The 16,882-nt window shown below is 41.7% G+C and overlaps 6 non-coding genes across 6 annotated transcripts; 5 read left to right on the forward strand and 1 right to left on the reverse strand.

Moving 5' to 3' along the window:
- Positions 1-3,906: 3,906 nt before the first annotated feature.
- TRNAA-AGC (transfer RNA alanine (anticodon AGC)) lies at positions 3,907-3,978 on the reverse strand. Its single transcript has one exon. It is a non-coding gene; the product is annotated as a tRNA-Ala (tRNA).
- An 832-nt stretch (positions 3,979-4,810) lies between these two features.
- TRNAA-AGC (transfer RNA alanine (anticodon AGC)) lies at positions 4,811-4,882 on the forward strand. Its single transcript has one exon. It is a non-coding gene; the product is annotated as a tRNA-Ala (tRNA).
- A 4,966-nt stretch (positions 4,883-9,848) lies between these two features.
- Positions 9,849-9,921, forward strand: TRNAF-GAA (transfer RNA phenylalanine (anticodon GAA)). Its single transcript has one exon. It is a non-coding gene; the product is annotated as a tRNA-Phe (tRNA).
- An 876-nt stretch (positions 9,922-10,797) lies between these two features.
- On the forward strand, positions 10,798-10,869 carry TRNAA-AGC (transfer RNA alanine (anticodon AGC)). The gene has a single exon. It is a non-coding gene; the product is annotated as a tRNA-Ala (tRNA).
- A 1,859-nt stretch (positions 10,870-12,728) lies between these two features.
- TRNAA-CGC (transfer RNA alanine (anticodon CGC)) lies at positions 12,729-12,800 on the forward strand. Its single transcript has one exon. It is a non-coding gene; the product is annotated as a tRNA-Ala (tRNA).
- Positions 12,801-14,448: 1,648 nt separating this feature from the next.
- On the forward strand, positions 14,449-14,521 carry TRNAK-UUU (transfer RNA lysine (anticodon UUU)). The gene has a single exon. It is a non-coding gene; the product is annotated as a tRNA-Lys (tRNA).
- The last annotated feature ends 2,361 nt before the right edge of the window (positions 14,522-16,882 follow it).

The raw sequence follows: 16,882 nt of genomic DNA on the forward strand, positions 1-16,882 counted from the left end.
GAACATTTAAAATGGCATATCTCACAGACTTTCTTCACAAAAAAATCAATAAAATTTTTTATTAAAAAATTTTTACACAATTTAAAAGGTTACCTTCCATTTAAAGTTATTTCAAAGTGAAAGCATTAGTCACTCAGTCGTGTCCAGCTCGTTTCGATCCCATAGACTGTAGCTCACCAGGCTCCTCTGTTCATGGAATTCTCCAGGCAAAAAATAATGAAGGAGATTACCACATTTTTTCTCCAGGGGATCTTCTTGACCCAGCAATGGAAGCATGGTCTCCTACATTGTGGTCAAGTTCCTTACTTCCTGAGCCATGAGTTTTGTTCCCCTGGAACCTGTCTTACATTCAAATTTGTACCTACCACTCCCCAATCCTACTACTGCCCTTCCCTCCCCCTGGAAACCACTAGTTTGTTCTCTGTATCTGTGAAGTAACATCAATAGTTGATTTTTAAAATAAGACAAATGATTTGACATGGTTTCCTTTGACTCCTGATAAGTCAACAGGTGTTACCAATATTATTTAGTTGTTTATTCAAGGAGTCAGTGCTAGTTTGAAGTGACAAGAAATAATCTGTGAGTAGTCTTCCTGGAAAAAACTTCAAGTGAGACTATTTTGTGAGAAGTTGAACAAACAATTCATTACAACATGGAGTGAAATCAGCTACAATATTTTAGAACTGGTTGCAGCTAATAAATAAAGGTTTATTTGAACATGTTTTAAAACTTGTGGAAAATGTAGGTCACAATAAGTGTCCTACAAATAAGTAGACATTCCCTGCCTTTAAACAGACTTGCCTGACTGACGGTAAAAGCATCTGCCTACAATCTGGGAGACCTGGGTTCGATCCCTGGGTAGGGAAGATCACCTGGAGAAGGAAATGGCAACTCACTCCAGTACTCTTGCCTGGAAAGAAGACTGGTAGGCTACAGTCCATGGGGTCACAAAGAGTCGGACACGACTGAGTGACCTCACTTTCACTTTTCCTGTCTTTATTCAGATACTTGTAAAAACTTTTGAATGTCATAGGTCATCGAACAAAGAGGTATCAGTGGAATCAATCATTGCCATTTTTGAAAATTTATCAGTCATATAAAATGAAATCTTTGGCCTACCCTGCTAAATCACTTGGCAAATAATTCATAAGCCTTAGTTCAGGGCCAAGATTAAAGCCCTGGAGGTGCTGGGGTTGAACCCAGGGCATCGTGCATGCTAAACACTGTGCTCTATCACTGAGCTACATCCCCTGCAGAAGGTGTCTAGGATATTCCATATGACAAGCTACCACTATTCCTGGGTCAGGGAAGAGCACTGGGAGAAGATTCTTTGGAGAAGGGAATGGCTACCCACTCCAGTACTCTTGCCTGAAAAATCTCATGGGTGGAGGAGTCTGGTAGGCTGCAGTCCATGGGGTCACTACTAGTTGGACACAACTGAGCGGCTTCACTTTCACTTTGCACTTTCATGCATTGGAGAAGGAAATGGCAACCCACTCCAGTGTTCTTGCCTGGAGAATCCCAGAGACCAGGGAGCCTGGTGGACTGCCATCTATGGGGTCACACAGAGTCGGACATGACTGAAGCAACTTGGCAGCAGCAGCAGCTGTTTCTGAAACCCTCAAGAGAAGAGATTTTGCTTTCTGAATTGAAAAATGTCTGAATACAAAAGAGATCTTTCATAAGTAGGGGACCCTCCAAGGACTGCTGCTAGCTGACTTCCTGAGTGGCAGTTCCTGTCCACCACCAAGCGTACATTAGGATGAAATATTCTGTTGAGTTTTCAACTTCTTTTCTGTCTGCAAAGCTCTTAGAAAAATATAAAAGATAGTGGAGGGGAATACCAAGGCCAGTGCCATGAAACCTACTCAGGAAATTTAGGTCCACGTGGGGAGATAAGAGTGAAGTGTAACTAATGCGGATATGAAATGAAGACCAAGTCAGTCATAACTAAACCACTACACCTAGCATCTTTGTCTGGAAACGCAGAAGCAGCATTCTATCCAGGACACTGCAAATCTAGATCTAAGACCCTTAAGGACAGAAGACAGGAAAGAAGATTAGAAAAGATGCTCCCATCAATATTGTGCCTGTTTCAGACAGAATGTTTTTCCACAAGAAGGTGAACATGAAGGAAGCCAAAAAGAAAAGTTCTTTGTAAGACCTCCCCACACCTGGGTAGGTCCTCAAAATCTATCTGTCCTTGAGGCACAAATAAGTTGATGTTTCCTGCCTTTATTCAACTGTGCATCATTGTCAACCCAAACACATATACTTTTTTTTTGTATTTTTGTTTAGTTTATTTTAAGGAAATCCTGTCATAAGTGGAAGAGGGCAGGAAATCATGTAATTTTAAAACTTCTCTAAACAACTGAAATTTAGCAAGGTTCAGCTGTTCCTAGACTAATGTCAGAGAACTGGAGAGATGAGAGGGAAGGGAGAGGAGAGAAGGGATGGGGAGGCGATAGCATCCTGGAGGGAGAGTGGGGAGCGGGAAAACAGCTGCGGGGAAAGAAGAATCAGCCAAGCCAGCGCACGAAAACGAGGACACAAGAAGAAAGTTTGGGAATGAGCATTATACACGACTGATACTCGGATAAGGGAGAATGTGGATGTATCCGAAGTCTTTGTCTCTTCTGCATGTCGACAGGTTCGTCGCAAGAGGAGTCTTCCTTATGCTGAGCGAAGTAGGTGAAAACCTATGTCCTACGAGAATCCGATTTGTTTTGTTCCAGTTATCATAGTTTGAAAGATACTAGTTGCTCTTTTCCTCGCTGAATAAACAGGTTGAGCACTTTGGAGGGCCCTTGTGTAGCTGAATTTTTGTTTGCGGTGCAGTACTGCTGGAAATTCCCTGGCGTTTTGGCAACCCACTCCAGTGTTCTCGCCTGGGGAATTCCATGGACAGAGGAGCCTGGCGAGATACAGTTTATGGGGTCGCAAAAGAGTCGGACACGACTGAGCGACTGAGTATGCACGCACGCACTGCAGGAATTGATAGCTTTATAAAGAGCAACTGGAAAGCCACGTCTGGATTTCCGTGTGACTCCAGTGAGAGCAATGTTGAGCGCAGAAGCAGGGTCCACCGGTGGCTTTGGGCTTATGTATATGAGGCAGCAACAGATTTTTAGCACACTAGCTTTGGAATGTGAGGGACAAATGAAAAAGAAATGTAAGCCGGACAGCAAACTAACAATTTTAAATACAAGTCCAAGAATACCAGTGTCAGCACCTTGGATAGCGCCTCAAACTTTTGACCTGAGGGTCAGACGTTTAAGAGTCTGAGCGAAGGTTCTTTAGCTCTTCCATCCTTGTTTCTTATTCTTAAACGCAGAAGTCTCCTGAAACTCAGTTTTCTTCTAGAGATCTTTGGGAGATTTTCAGTGTTCTCTACTACTTATATACTACACTTCTCCCAGTGGGAGTTCTGAAGAGCCACAGTTTGAGCAGAGAAAGTCTATTCAAACGATTACAGTCTGTCCTCCTTTAGATTTTTGTTTTAAGCACAAATGATATTTCCATCAAAGACACATGAGGATCAGAAATATCTGGCTTCACTTTGGCCATTTCCGAAGTCCTCATGCAATATTGTTACCTAAGAATAGTAGAGGTGGGTGCAGGCATCCTATACACTGTGTGTACCCCAGTACACAGCTGTGATTGCTCAAAATGGCTAGAGAGAAGATGGCTAAGAAAAATGTGGACAGATGGTTTGAGTACACCCGCACGAATTATATCATTGTGTTCCAAAGTTGCAAAGAAAACTGCCACACAAGAACAAGGCAGGAACCTTTGATTGACTCATTCAAAAGACCAAAGACAGCAAAGACAAAAATGACCACAATAACAAACAAGCCAGAAACTCTCCTAGATGGCTTACTGAGGTCTCCAATAAAGTCTCCCAACTGGAGGTGCCGGGGATTGAACCCGGGGCCTCGTGCATGCTAAGCACGCGCTCTACCACTGAGCTACACCCCCTTGCATACCTATGCTGCTGTCTTATGCAAATTACTCATGTGTTCTCTAACATCAGCAACTTCCTTAATATGGATGCTAAATTATTTCATTTAACTTAATTTTTGCCACATGTTCATCCAACATCTCCCAGCCAGCATCTTTGATGAAATGTTTCATTTCTAGCACCTCCATTACTATCCTATTTCACTCTCCTAAACCGTGCTGCACAATGTTTCCCCACTTTCCCTTACTTTTTCTGCTCAATAGCAAAGTTAAATTCGTAACATTTCACTCCAAGGGCCTCATCATCACCGTTGAAGTCTGTCTTCCCAAGGAACATTTGATTGAAGGAAAATAAAAAGGAAGATCTGGCTCATGCAGGATCTCTCGAACCTGAGGCAACAAGCACAACAGACTCACCTTATCAGGCTTGAGGACCCAGTGACATTGGCAGCATCATTGAGGAGCACGAAGGGGAAAGAACAGAAAGAGAAGAAAAGCAAAAGTAAGATGTTCTCATTCTCAGTCAATTATCTTTTAGAAGACATTATTCTTCCAACTGTTCGGGTTAATGAAAGAGTTGTGAACCAAGGAGAAGCAAACGAATCCAGTGACGATCCCTTCTCTATGCTTCTCTCCTCTTCTACCACCAACCATAATTATATTGTACAGTCACCAGAAATAGTAGGCAATAGATCATTATTCTTTCTGATCAAGTAAACTGATCTTTTACTTTGGGTGGAGTGGGCTGCCTAGAGCTCTTGTAATTTAATTCACAAGACAATTAGTGATTTTGCCTCACTCACCAAATCTTCAGTAATGTCGAATATGAATGAAATACCTTGACAAGATTGGGGGTGTAGCTCAGTGGTAGAGCGCGTGCTTAGCATGCACGAGGCCCCGGGTTCAATCCCCGGCACCTCCAGTTAAACTGAGGACCACTACTAATGACAAAAATACTGGATGGTAGTAGTTGGTTTGTGAATCTTCAACTGTTGTGGTCTACGCTAAATAGCGTCACTCATCCCTCCAGTTTTGAACGAGGATCATGTATTTGTCATCAGGAATTAACCCCCTCAGTAATTTACACATTAGCTGACCCCACATTGGGGAAGTTAAGGATTTTATGCCATCAAGCATTCCTTGACATAACTCAATACACCTCCTCAACACACTGATTCTTATCTCTTTAAATAAAATCATGCCTTTTATTAATACATTCCAATCACAAAGAAACACCAGAAAAATCATGTAAAGACTTTGGAGTTCAAATGAAAATTATCAGTGGAATAGAGAGGGAGCAAAATGTTCTTGTGTCCGGAGGCTGGCCATAACAGTGAAAAGACCCACTCTCACTTCCTCCCTCTGATTCATGTATCCACGGATCCTGAGAGAGATACATTGCCATTAGTCACTGATGAAGAGTATTTACCATATCCTGGATATCATTACACGCCCTCCCTCACCAAAAGTATTGTTTCTTAGCTCATACCATAACTAAGTATTCAAAAGGTCGTTCCACCATCCAATCAGGTTAGTTGCTTTGGGGTTAGCTGCCTCCTGGTGAGGCCAGTGAATTCCAGAATATTAGCCCATTGCCGATTTTTTTCTCTTTCTATAAACTGGTTTCTTGTCTCAGAAACAATGCTGTAGGTGCTGTTGAATAAGACATTCAGTAAATTCGTGGCTGGTGGTTTTGGCAGAAGCATTGTGGGACATGCTGCTGCTGCTGCTAAGTCGCTTCAGTCGTGTCCGACTCTGTGCAACCCCATAGACGGCAGCCCACCAGGCTCCCCCGTCCCTGGGATTCTCCAGGCAAGAACACTGGAGTGGGTTGCCATGTCCTTCTCCAGTGCATGAAAGCAAAAAGTAAAAGGGAAGTCGCTCGGTCGTGTTCAACTCTTCCAGACCCCATGGACTGGAGCCTACCAGGCTCCTTCGTCCATGGGATTTTCCAGGCAAGAGTGCTGGAGTGGGATGCCATTGGGACATGAAGGGAAATGTATGTACAGAATAAGTGTCTATTCCAGTGAGATTAGATATACATTGTACTCCTAATACAGAAGTGGTCAAATGTAAGGAACCTGACACCAGGGTAGGTAGTTGTCCCCCAGTGGAATAATAGCCCCCAAGTGAGGGCTCAAAGTTTGTGCTGTTGGTAGTTTAGTCACTTAGTAGTAGTTTAAACTACATTATTTTGGTGCACAGAAGTCTATGTTGCTTCACTCATTATTAGAGAAATGTATGTCAAAACTACAATGAGACATCACCTCATACCAGTCAGAATGGATATCATCAAAAAAATGTACAAACAATAAACACTGGAGAGGATGTGGGGAAAAGGGAACCCCCTTGCACTGTTGGTGGAATGTAAATTGATACAGCCACTATGGGAGAACAGTATGGAGATTCCTTAAAAAACTAAGAATAAAACTTCCATATACCTAACGATCCCACTACTGGGCATATACTCCGAGGAAACAAAAATTGAAAAAGACACACATACACCAATGTTCACTGCAGTACTATTTATAATATCTGGGATATAAAAGAAACCTAGATGTCCACTGACAAATGAATGGCTAAAGAAGAATTAGTACATATAAAAAATGGAATATTACTCAGCCATAAAAAGGAACTCATTTGACCCAGTTCTAATGAGATGGATGAACCTACAGTCCATCATACAGAATGAAGTAAATCAGAAAGAGAAAAATAAATATCATATATTAATGCAGATACATGGAATATAGAAGGATGGTACTGATGAATCTATTTGCAAGGCATCAATGGAGACGCAAACATAGAGAACAGACTTATGGACACAGTTGGGAAAGGAGAAAATTAAGAGAGTAGCACTGAAATGTATACTTTACTGTATGTGAAATGGATAGTGGTGTTGCCCAAATGGTCTGAGAGCAAGCGATGAGAATGAAGACAGAACATGAAATCTGGTGCAACGGGTCAGGGGACCTGCAGCCTCTATTGGACTGAGGTGCAGAGTCCACTCTGAGTCCAGCTTGTATTCCTAATTGCAGACTACAAGACTTTTTTGATCTTATCTTTCCCAAGACACTATGCTGACATAGTCCAGATCTCCTTGTTTTCACCCCAGGCCATTCTCTTTTGGGCTAGTCTTGGGAATAATCAGCAAGTGCGTAGGCAGCATTCATGTCTAATTCCAATCTGGTGTTCCAAGTCCATTCTTTCAGGATCCCAGTCATACTCCCTTCTGGGTCTGGCCTTGGAGTTTGTAACAAGGAGATTATTCTTAAGAAAAACATGAAAGATAATCATTAACACAGTCTTAATATATGCTGTTTTTCCAGGTGCTATTTTTGTGGAATTTCTCAAGGCTGTGAAAGGACATTATTAGAAATTCCCACTACGTATTGGGAGCTTGCTGTAGGATGCAGGGAGCTCAAACTGATGCTTTGTGACAACCTAGAGGGGCGGGATGGGGTTGGGAGTGGGAGGGAGGTTCAAGAGGGAGAGGATGTGTGTATACCTGTGGCTGATTCATGTTGATATATGGCAGAAACTAACAATATTATAAAGCACCTATCTTCCAATTAAAAACTTAAAATTAAAATAAGTATTAATCTCCAAAGAAGGCATACAGATGGCTAACAAACACATGAAAAGATGCTCAACATCACTCATTATCAGAGAAATGCAAATCAAGACCACAGTGAGGTACCACTTCACACCAGTCAGAATGGCTGCGATCCAAAAGTCTGCAAGCAATAAATGCTGGAGAGGATGTGGAGAAAAGGGAACCCTCTTACACTGTTGGTGGGAATGCAAACTAGCCACTATGGAGAACAGTGTGGACATTCCTTAAAAAATTGCAAATAGAACTGCCTTATGACCCAGCAATCCCACTGCGAAAGAGACACATGTACCCCAATGTTCATCACAGCACTGTTTATAATAGCCAGGACATGGAAACAACCTAGATGTCCATCAGCAGATGAATGGATGAGAAAGCTGTGGTACATATACACAGTGGAGTATTACTCAGCCATTAAAAAGAATACATTTGAATCAGTTCTAATAAGATGGATGAAACTGGAGCCGATTATACAGAGTGAAGTAAGCCAGAAAGAAAAACACCAATACAGTATACTAACACATATATATGGAATTTAGAAAGACGGTAATGATGACCCTGTATGCGAGACAGCAAAAGAGACACAGATGTGTAGAGCAGACTTTTGGACTCAGAGGGAGAGGGAGAGGGTGGGATGATTTGGGAGAATGGCATTGAAACATGTATACTATCATGTAAGAAACGAATCACCAGTCTATGTTCAATGCAGGATACAGGATGCTTGGGGCTGGTGCACGGGGATGATCCAGGGAGATGATATGGGGTGGGAGGTGGGAGGGGGGTTCATGTTTGGGAACTCATGTACACCCGTGGTGGATTCATGTCAATGTATGGCAAAACCGATACAATATTGTAAAGTAAAATAAAGTAAAAATAAAAATTTTAAAAAATAATAAAATAAAATAAGTATTAATAAAAAATGAAAATACATATGTAGAACCAAAAAATAGGAGTCTGCGTTGCTGGGCCTATATATGAACTCTGTTCTTGTCATCATGGTTACGTCGTTCATAAGCTCATTGGGCAATACAGTGGTGGCCAAGGAGAAACTTCCAGACATCAACAGAATGTGTCATTGTGTTCAACTGCCTCCAAGGAGGTTGCTTTCTGTAGAGCATTTACTTGAAAACAAACATCCTTAGGCTCTGCACATTTGGGGGATTCTGTCTACCCGCCTATTTACCAGACCTCTCTGTCACCACTTTTTCCATTTTCTCTCAATAATTTTCTCTCCAAACCCCTAATCACCTGCCAAACTATTAGCCACCTCTCATTAACTAGTGTAGATATCTACCCTACATCTGTCCTTCCAAGCAAAATGAACAGTCACATACCCTGTTTAAAGTAATGCCTACTGAGAGGGCTTACTTTCACTACTGGCCTACAGGTTCTATGGAAGCCGCTCACACTTGTGTGGTCCCAGTATATGCGCAGAATCATCTATAAACCAGATCTGGTTTTTGTTTTCCTTTTTCTTCTTTAGTTATCAGGAGTTCCCTGTGAAGTTCTGGATGTGGGTTGAAGAATAGAGGATTGTACCAAGGATAGGAGCCATGGGAATATGAGCTACTTTCTCATGCAAGTGACTCATAAGCCTTGCTTCATATATTCTGTTTCTACTTGAAAGTGAAATGATGCTGTGCACTATTTATTACCTCACAATGCTAAATGATTTCCTTGCCTGAATCACAAAGGAGCCAATCAAAAACTGATTTAGTCATAGTTTCCAAGAAAATTTTGTGAAGAAATTCTGTTGTGATGAGATTTGTCATTTCAAATTTTCTAACTTTATGACAGTTGCTTTCCTGTCAGTTGGGAATATTGGCTGGAGTGTTTAGTCTGACAATGTTTATGTATGTGGCAATCTTTTAGCAAATTCACAGCATCATTAGCTTTTACTTCTCATCATTTTTGGAGATTGTGAGAGATGAAAGAATGAAAGAGAGAGAGAGAGAAATAAGAGCTACCAATAACATTTTTCTTAGTTTCCTTTAGTTTCTGAGCTGTGTCTGGGTCAACTGACAGGATGCTGAGGAATAGAGAGTCTTTCCATCGAATCCCTCATTGTCACCTCTCTTCAGATTTTCCTACTTTTATGTGTTCATCCCATGCTGCCAGGAATTGGCTCCAGTTGGCATACATGGAAGGCAATCAATTCCAGGTCTTTCCAAACAGGCAAATACATTGGACAAATAGGCAGCCACAATAAAAGAATCTGAAACCATCTAAAAACTGAAATTGAAAAAAAAGAAGTGTCAGGAGAATAACTCTTCAGGTAGCCGAAATAGCTCAGTTGGGAGAGCGTTAGACTGAAGATCTAAAGGTCCCTGGTTCAATCCCGGGTTTCGGCATTCTAAACCTTTTAGTTGATCCCCAAGGGCGAGTTTACTTCGGGTGCGTAAAGGAATGTTGTAATGGACTGACGATCACAAAATAGCTCTAGATTTTTTCCGTGAGTAAATTCACAGTGAATTTATGAAATCTTACTCCAGCCAAAATTTTAGAACTTTAATTTTTAGATTTTAGAACTTTAGTTCAACAAGTGTCTGAATAATCTATTGAGCCACTGACCTCTCAATTCAAACTGATGTTTCCAAGTTCTGAAACGGACAACAGAGCCATTATTACCATCCTCAGAGGAAAAGTTAGGGATCCTTGACGCTGGCCATCTTCTCATTCAGACCTTGTATTTCAGTCAACTCTCTGACCCAGTAGCCTTATTTTATCTATTAGTTTGTATTCCTATATTGTTTATTATTCATTTTAAAGCTCAGTGTTTCCAAGATTGCCTAGAAAGTACTGTGCTCTTTTGAGCTTGCTATAATCGTTGAGCACTTTCTTACATTCTGACACATTGATATTCTAGGTGACAGCAAATTTTTACCGTGGCTTTGGTTCCTTCTAGTGGGGATCTATCTGTATGAAGAAATTAGGATATGAGGCTAGTTCTCCTAGTCGTTCCTTAAGTATCGTTGATTCTAGGTTCTTTTTTTTCTTCTAGTCACCTTTTGTAGGTTGACAAACGTGAATAGATACTAGAAATGATGCCTTTCTGCCTAACATGAAGTTGCCCTTCTCTTCCTGTAGATGAGAAAGAGAATGAAATAAAGGGGTTTCAGGAAATAATGGAACTGTATGTAAGCAATCTTTGTGCTAATAATTTCAAGGTCTGGAAACACTAGGCAAATAGATATGCCATTAAGTTTTCTTCCCAAAAGCAGAGGTAAGGGGGTGTAGCTCAGTGGTAGAGCGCGTGCTTAGCATGCATGAGGCCCCGGGTTCAATCCCTGGCACCTCCAGCAAGAAGTGGCTGATTCTGTGGTGGACATCACCTTGTGATGGCCTGCAGCTAAGTTGCAGGATTGATGTCTGGGGGCTACCATCTTGTTTTGGCTGGAGAAAAAGTGAAATATATCTAGTTTAGAATTCAATAAATTAGGCTTAAGTATAAATAATACAATTTTAATAGTTTGTAAACTGTCAAATTGTACAGTTAAAAAGCAACCAAATTAAAATTTTAAATATAACAAAATATAGGAAGAACAGCATACTTATAATTTCTCAGATCTTCATGCACTTTTAAGTTGAAGTTGACAAACTATCTCTAATATATGACATGCTGTAACATGGTCCTTCTGCACATGACTATGAATGAAACCAGAATGTCCCCCAAAGTATGCCTCTTTAACATACAAATTATCTTGAGCTGAAGACAATTAAGGTGCAAAAAAGTTCTCTTTATCCTTCCATGTCTGACCAAAAGCAGGATATAAATCCTCCTTTTACTGGAGAAAAACTCTTACCAGCCCAGTCACTAGTTCAGTTCAGTTCAGTCGCTCAGTCATGTCTGACTCTTTGCGACCCCATGGACTGCAGCACACCAAGCCTCCCTGTCCATCACCAACCCCTAGAGCTTGCTCAAACTCATGTCCCTCGAGTCAGTGATAAGCACTAGAGGAATCTGCAAACAAACTTTAGTCTACTAGTTTCCTCCCCAGTATTTAATTCCCCACAGTTTACTGCCCTGAAAAGGCAAAAACTGCTTTCTTCAGTCCTGTCCTTTATCTATAAATTTACTGTTCTTTGTTGGATATACTTCATTAGCTGAGGTGTTAAACTTGCACTCTGAGTCACTGTTTGTTTATGTGTCTCCTCAGTGATGCCTGTTGCATACATTAGAAGCACTGCTTTTCTCTGGTCAACCTGCCTTTATGTTTAAGAGTACCAGCTGAAAACCTAAGGTGAGTAAACTTTTGTTTCTTGCATTCTGTCTCTTCCCATTCTATTCACCCAGCAAGTTGGACAGCACCCCATTAGATCTACACACTATTAAAATGATTCAACTCCTCTGATCATGCACTTGGGAGTGACAGCAGTTACAAGATCCTCTAAAATAGATAAATCCTAACTTTTCATTTCTAGGCTTCTTCGTGGAGAACTAATGGAAATCAGTGAGGACAAGTCTTTTTTCTGAATTTCTTAGATTATGTGAGAGTAGAATGCATAAAATAAGCACTGGGTTTAGTTTCTAGCACCTTTATTCTTGCCCTTTTCTTTTACTCTCTTAAACTGTATTCGCACAAACTTTTCCCACTTTCCTCTCCATATTCCCTTATTCAGTTTTTCTTCCTCACATCAAAGTTAACTTTACAGCCATTTGCTCCTGACCCCTTTCCACTCTAAGGGTTATCCTCACTGGAATGTCTGTCTTCTCAAGGAACATTTGACTGAAGGAAACAAGAAAGATCTGGCTCTTTCAGGATTTCCTGAGCTCCAAACAACAAACTTGAAAGAGTCAGTCACATCATCAAGCTTGAGCATCAAATTCCGCTGACAGTATTACTGAGGAGCATGAAGGGGAAAGAACAGACCTTTTTTTTTTTTTTTTTAAGTATCTCTCAGAAGGCTTTATTCTTTCAGCCTTCCTGGTTAATTAAATAACTGCAGGCCAGGAAGAAGCCACTACACTGTATATTTTAAAACTTCAGAAATAGTAACATTAAACTTGGTAGACTTTCTCTAGACAACTAATAGCTTTGAAAAAGAGAGAGAGAGAGAGAGAGAGAGAGAGAGAGAGAGAGAGAGAGAGAGAGAGAGAGAGAGAGAGAGAGAGAGAGAGAAAATATTTTATGAAACAGCCAGAAGACCGAGAGTACAGGGGGGTGTAGCTCAGTGGTAGAGCGCGTGCTTCGCATGTACGAGGTCCCTGGTTCAATCCCTGGCACCTCCATTTGTATTTTTGTCAACCTTTCTCATATTTACTCCCTGCGGCCTACCATTTTCCAGGGCCGAGAACCAGCAAAAGAAAGACAAGAAGGAAAGAAAGAAAGAGGATAGAATAAAGGGGAGTGGGATGGGGTGGTGATGTTGGAAATATCCCTGTTCCTTTAGTGAGTTATCTGAGCAGTCAGAGACCTGGATTTTCATGTGGCTATGAAAGAGCAGGCCCCTAAGATGAGACTAGCACAAGGACTGAGAAAGATCCATTGGTATTGGAGAATAAGGAATCACTGGTATGTATTTTAGACTTTAGACTGAATTTGGACCCTGCAGTTTGTTGTTTCTACTTCAGGTGTCTTCCTACTTCTCTCAGCTTGCTCCAAAGTTTGCTCCATCACCAGCTCTCAGGAAGGCATTTCCATTCCATCACCAGGGAACGTCTCAGGAATGGGGCATTTTTCTTCAGTTTTCAAACTTCTCCTTTCCCCTAACTTCAACCTCCTCTGCCTCCTAAACTGCCTAAAAGACCTTAAAAATACTGCGGAAGAAGACAAAGAAAAGTATTGTGAAAGAGGAGGGTAAGGATGCGGCGGATAGAGGGGCATTTAGGTCCTTTCGGAAGGAAAGAGATGACAGAGCAAAAAGAATTCACACACAACCTGCCAAGAAATGCAGAGCGACAGTGCATGTCCAGCAAATCTAAGGCAGCAAAGCGATCGGACCCTTGGCAACTGCTTTCCTTATTGAGGCTCTGTTTTGAAAGACAAAAGGAGGAGGGAGGAGGAAAAAGAGTACACAACCTCTTTCGGACAGAATTTTCTCCAGAATGAGGAGAGAGCAGGGGAAATGTGTGAAAGGAGTCTCATTTAACGTCTTGTGTGAAAGGAATTAGCGCTTTGTAGCCTAGATAGCATCTGTCCCCTCAGGCACTGAGGCGCAAAAACACTTTTCGTCTTTTGTGTGACAAGTAACCCAGATGTGAATTTTGAATGAGGTCCGAAAGCAGATAGTAATTTATAATATTAGGAAACCCTGCAAACTCAAACTCTGGCAGGTTTGGGAAACCCTGACCTGGAGTGTCAAAAACCCGGAGCCTAGGTGGAGTGATCCGAGTTATTGGGACGATCTCAGGCGGGAAGCAGTATAGTGGACAAGGGTGGAAAGGCGACGTTTGAATGGGACAAGGAAGGAGGCGAGTTGGAATCAGCAAAGTAGGGAGAAGAGGGCGTATACATGGATCTTTAAATATGAGTAGGATTTGGGTAGATGGGTAGGAAGGACCTGTCCAAGCTCCACCTCTCTTCTTTGCATCCTATACCTACAAGAAAGTGTTGAAGTCTGTGTATTTTAGGGAAGTAAACAGAAAACTTCTGTCCCATAAGAAGATCGCACTCGTTTGTATCCAAACTGTTGGCTTTTGAGAGCATCTTGGGGCCCTTTCCATAGGCGAGCTCTTCAGAGGGAAGTCAAATTGTTTCAAATCTGATGTCTGTTGTGGTGGCAGCAGGTTAGTGAGTGTGGAAGTGGCCTCTGCCGGCTGCTCTTGGCTTGAGTATATGAGGTATGTGTGCAAGACTAATTTTTAACATGGATCACAATTGAAAATAATCTAATGAATTTACCCTTACTGGGCCGTCAGAAAGTCCCAACCTCCGTGAGCCCGGATAGCTCAGTCGGTAGAGCATCAGACTTTTAATCTGAGGGTCCAGGGTTCAAGTCCCTGTTCGGGCGATGTTACGATTTATTTTCCCTTACGTCCAAAAGATGTTTTCACTCTGCTCTGGGCCATACTCCTGCCTGAAGATTAAGTTATCAACCCTTAGAGAGTATGCAATCGAATAAACAAGGTTTTGAGACATTCGCTCAAATAAGCCAGAAACAGGACTCCTCCATGGGGGAATGGGTATGGAGAAGAATGAATTCCTTTCTGCTGGCGGGTAGTTTGTTGTGTTTTTTGCTTTGTGGGTGTTAGATCGAGCCTGGAAAGAGGAGGAGCTTGGGTTTGAACATGATCAAGGTGCCGACAAATAGCACAAAGCTATGGTTTTTCCAGTACTCATGTAGGGATGTGCCAAATTGGACTGTAGAGAAGGCTGAGCAAGGAAAAATTGATGCTTTTGAACTGTTGTGCTGGAGAAGACTCTTGAGAGTCTCTTGGACTGCAAGGAGATCCAACCAGTCCATCCTAAAGGAAATCAGTCCTGAATATTCATTGAAAGGACTGATGCTGAAGCTGAAGTTCCAATACTTTGGCCACCTGATGAGAAGAATCGACTCACTGGAAAAGACCCTGATGCTGGTAAAGATTGAAGGCAAAGGAGAAGGGGCAGCAGAGGATGAGATGGTTAGATAGCATCACAAGCTCAATGGACATGAGTGTAAGTAAACTCTGGGAGATAGTGGAGGACAAGGAAGCCTGGTGTGTCCATGGGGTCACAAAGAGTCAGACATGACTGAGCAATTGAACAAGAAGATGCCTGCAAATTTAAGATTCAGTCTTGTGAAGGTATTTGGGAGCCACAGTGAAACCCCTAAGATGGCAACTTTGCAGAAATCTGTGACTAAGGAGGTTTTTCTTATCATGGAAGAGAGTGTGTAGAGCGAGAATGTAAAAGGGCTTATTGTGGTTTGAAGATTGGGAACTCATTAATGGTATTTCCGGGAAAGTGTGTCTTAAGCCAGAGTGATCATGGACTCCAGATAGTATTATGTTCCTTGAACTTCCTTAGAAATCCCAGGAAATGCTTAGAAATCCAGGTCAGGTGATTGCTTTCTCCTTTTTGCTGGCCTCTGACTGTATGAGAGTTTTGTTCTTCTTCACAGAAATCCCATGAAGTAGATTTTGAACTTGGAAGGACTCCATTTGTCTGAAAGAGTTTGTCTCTTAGTTGGTCCAAAAAATTCTTCAGATCTCTAGAATGTAAAATAGGAAACAGAAAAATGACCGGTCTCAATGAGGGAGAGAAATAGGTGGGATGGGGAAATGGGGCTGGTTTTAACTTGTCTCTGTGTCTTGGTGTAAAGTACAACTAAGATTATGTCCAGTATCCTTGGTAAATCATTACTCTACATTGTGACAGAAAAAAACAATGCCAAGTGGGGTCTTGTATATTTCTGATATCAGCAAAAGTGTGGTAAATTGGGAAGCACTGCCCAATATAATGTGAATCATGCATGCCAACCACATATATAATTTTTAAATTTTCTAGAAGTTACATTGAAAAAAATAAAAAGAAACAAGTGAAATTCATAATGCATTTAATTTAATCCAATATATCTAAAATACTACTGTTACAGGAAGGGGGACCTGCTTCCAGGGTCCAAGAATGGGCTCACATTCACACTTGGAAATGTCAGAGGAGGCACATTGTGCTGACAAAGAAATTTGTTGCAGAAGGGGGCCTAAGTAGAGAGCAGCAAGGTAAGGAAACCCAGGAGAACTGATCTGCCACATGGCTGTAGTCTCAGGTTTTATGGTAATGGGGTTAGTTTCTGTGTTATCTCTAGACAGTCATCCCGTTTGGCCCATAATCTCAGGGTGCTCCCTGGTGGCATGCACATTACTCAACCAAGACGGATCCCAGGGAGGACTCTGGAAGGTTGGTCATCTTCTCCAGCCTTTGGCCCCTTCTGAATTCTCCCAGTTAGTTTTCAGTGGCAGCACCGTGTTCCTTATCTAGAACTCCTGTTGCCTGTGACAACTCAAGCATGCAGGCCTGGCCAAGGCAGGTGGTTTTGGTCAACAGTTCCCTAACTGTAGTGGGAATTCCTAATAATGTACTTTCATAGCCTTGAGAAATTCCACAGAAATAGCACCTGGAAAAACAGCATATATTAAGAAACGGTGTTAATGATTATCTTTCATGTTTTTCTTAAGAATAATCTCCTTGTTACAAACCCCAAGGCCAGACTCAGAAGGGAGTATGACTGGGCTCATGAAAGCATGGACCTTGGAACACCAGGTCAGCGGCAGGCAAGAACACTGCCTACACACTTGCTGATTGTTCCTGAGACTAGCCCAGAAGGGAATGGCCTGGGGTAAAAAATGAGGAGATCTGGACTATATCAGTGTAGTGTCTTGGGAAAGTTAAG

This window comes from Ovis canadensis, chromosome 20 (genome assembly GCF_042477335.2).
Source record: "Ovis canadensis isolate MfBH-ARS-UI-01 breed Bighorn chromosome 20, ARS-UI_OviCan_v2, whole genome shotgun sequence".
In the NCBI taxonomy this organism is placed as follows: domain Eukaryota; kingdom Metazoa; phylum Chordata; class Mammalia; order Artiodactyla; family Bovidae; genus Ovis; species Ovis canadensis.